The sequence below is a fragment of the Papio anubis genome, unplaced genomic scaffold, assembly GCF_008728515.1.
Source record: "Papio anubis isolate 15944 unplaced genomic scaffold, Panubis1.0 scaffold3507, whole genome shotgun sequence".
Taxonomy (NCBI): domain Eukaryota; kingdom Metazoa; phylum Chordata; class Mammalia; order Primates; family Cercopithecidae; genus Papio; species Papio anubis.
This window is the reverse complement of record NW_022163649.1, coordinates 1-2,781: the sequence shown is the minus strand read 5'-3', so window position 1 is coordinate 2,781 and position 2,781 is coordinate 1. Positions and strand designations below refer to the sequence as shown.

The window sequence follows — 2,781 nt, the reverse complement described above, 5'->3', positions numbered from 1 at the left end:
CTGGGTATCTGAGTGTTGTTGTTTTTTGTTTTTTGGAGATGCTGTCTTGCTCTGTAGCCCGGCTGGAGTGCAGTGGTGCCATCTCTGCTTACTGCAACCTCCGCCTCCCGAGTTCAGGTGATTCTCCTGTGTCAGCCTCCTGAGTAACTGGGATTATAGGCGGCCACCACCACACCCAGCTAATTTTCATATTTTTAGTAAACACAGGGTTTTAGGCCTGGCACGGTGGTTCATGCCTGTAATCCCAGCCCTTTGGGAGGCCAAGGTGGTCGGATCACAAGGTCAGGAGTTCCAGAGCAGCCTGGCCAACATGGTGAAACCCTGTCTCTACTAAAAATACGAAAAAATTAGCTGAGCGTGGTGGCAGGCACCTGTAATCCCAACTACTCGGGAGGCTGAGGCAAGAGAATTGCTTGAACCCGGGAGGTGGAGGTTGCAGTGAGCCAAGATCTTGCCACTGCACCCCAGCCCAAGGGACAATGCGAGACTGCGTCTCAAAAACAAATAAACAAACAAACAAACAACAAAAAGACGGGATTTTTGCCATGTTGGCCAGGCTGGTCTCAACCTCCTAACCTCAGGTGATCCCCTGCCTCAGCCTCTCAAGGTGCTGGGATTACAGGCGTGATCCACGACACCTGGCCCACTCTATTTTCTTTTTATTCCCTAAATTTTAATATGTTTGAGTTTGTCTGTTCCTTTATCACTTTTTTCTTACATAAAAAAAATTCTGCCTACTCCTTCGTTACAAAAAAAAATCTTCCTGTGACTTCTGAAAGTATTCTGGTTTTATCTTTTGTATTTGAATATATAATAAGATGATTGTTGTTCATGGAATAGAAGAAGAATGCAATGCATTTTCCCAAGTAGATGCCAGCCTGGTGTGCCTCATATTTTAAAGTGCGTGTAATTTCTTTTTCTATTCTATAGTGCCTACTCTATCATTCCTCAACTTTCCATATAGATGCTGGGTCATTAAAACTTTTTTTCCCCTTGGTCTGCTTGCTCATCTCTCTGCTAACACTGTGCTGTCCTGAATATTTTTGTTTGAAAATCTTAGAAGTATGTTAGACAAGCCATCACTCTTTTTTTAGATGACTAAAAATGATTAGACATTGGCCATTTTTACTACATATGAAAGAGTAGCTTTTCTTGCCTAAAACCACCTGATTTGGGAATTTATGTGGTTTCATAGGAATAGCATCTGGAAGTGGTGACATTAATGTCATTTTAAAAAGCATGTGTCCTATTTCCTCTTATTCCTTTCTGCCTTGATATTGTGCAACAGAAATTTGAAAAATGGTTGTATTAGTATTGTTAAATATCAATTATTGGTTTTATTTACTACTCAATTAAATTTAATAAGCCTATTCTCTCTTGGTGTAATCACATGGAATGGGCTCAACTCCCAAGTTAACAAGTGACAGCACATGTAAAATATTGCCTACCAGGGAAATTCATTGAACACTTAGTGTTCAGACTGTGTTTTTTTGTCTGGTTCCCTAAGCACCACTGCAGTGACACAAAATAATAGACTTTCAGCAGAAGAAGTTTTGGAAAATATACTGCATAAGCCATTTAGAAGCAGTGAGTCATTCTTATTACTTGGGTTGGTGGAATCCCTTTCAAAATGTAAGTTCCTAATACAAAGAAAGATTGAACTTTGCGAGCAGGCATTTTTAAGAATAAGTAGTCTCAGGACTGATAATATTAACTCACTCATGCACATCAGGTAGGACTTTAGTATGACAGATACTAGAAATGTACAAAGTGAAGTTAAAAGGTAACTCCTAGCAGCATATCGTAATCTTACTCCCTGGATTCTCTAATGAGATGGGTGTTTCTACTTTGCTGTTGTCTTTTTGAATAGTTCAATTCTAGCATTAGTACTGCTGTGTGGGAGGGAGTATGTGTGAACAGAGTAAGAGTTGTGACAATCAAGTCATAGAATAAATGCTTGGAAATTTTAGAATCATGTAAACAGCTTATGGATTGAGTATACATTCCCAGTGCTCTTAGTCTCACTCATCCTTCTATCCACATGTGTGGAATGTTCTAGGACTCCGTGGCTTTTGAGGATGTGGCTGTGAACTTTACCCAGCAGGAATGGGCTTTGCTAGATTCTTCTCAGAAGAATCTCTACAGAGAAGTGATGCAGGAAACCTGCAGGAACCTGGCTTCTGTAGGTAAGAATGACAACACATTTCACTTAATTACAGAACTATTTCCCTATCATCAGTGTTATTTGTGATTTGGAATGGGGCAAAGGAATGATTTGGTGAATAAATCAGGCATGGGCACTGTGTACAATGAACATGAAATCTAGTAATGTTTCTATAGTTTGAAATAATTCATGATAATTTTGTGCATCTGCATTTTAGGAAAAAACGGAAAGACCAGAATATTGAAGATCACTTCAAAAAACTTGGGAAAGATACAAGAAAATTTGCACCGAGAAGAGGAAATAAAGTCCTCTGAAGGAATCTTAGCATGTCATGAATTTAAAAACAAGCAATCAAAGCAAATAAGAGTCACTTGAAATTCATTTCCTGTTAGAAAATTCACCCAAAATGTAACGTACATCAGTGTAGCAGTCAGTGTTTGGAAAACAGTTTACTTGAAAATAGTACTACAAAATTGTGTATATGAATGTTACTATTTTGGTCATAGCCATGCAGGTGGTAGCTGTGTTTTCAGTAGTAGCCCATTTACTTTCAAATAATTCAGTCATGGCACAAAAACAAAAAAAAATGCATTTTCCCTGGTATTGGTAGCAGTGTA

The 2,781-nt window shown here is 38.9% G+C and overlaps 1 long non-coding RNA gene across 1 annotated transcript; it reads left to right on the top strand.

Annotated features, from left to right (window-relative positions):
• The first annotated feature begins 711 nt into the window (after positions 1-711).
• On the top strand, positions 712-2,751 carry LOC116268646. The gene is made up of 2 exons (XR_004181572.1): positions 712-2,186; positions 2,382-2,751. It is a non-coding gene; the product is annotated as an uncharacterized LOC116268646 (long non-coding RNA).
• The last annotated feature ends 30 nt before the right edge of the window (positions 2,752-2,781 follow it).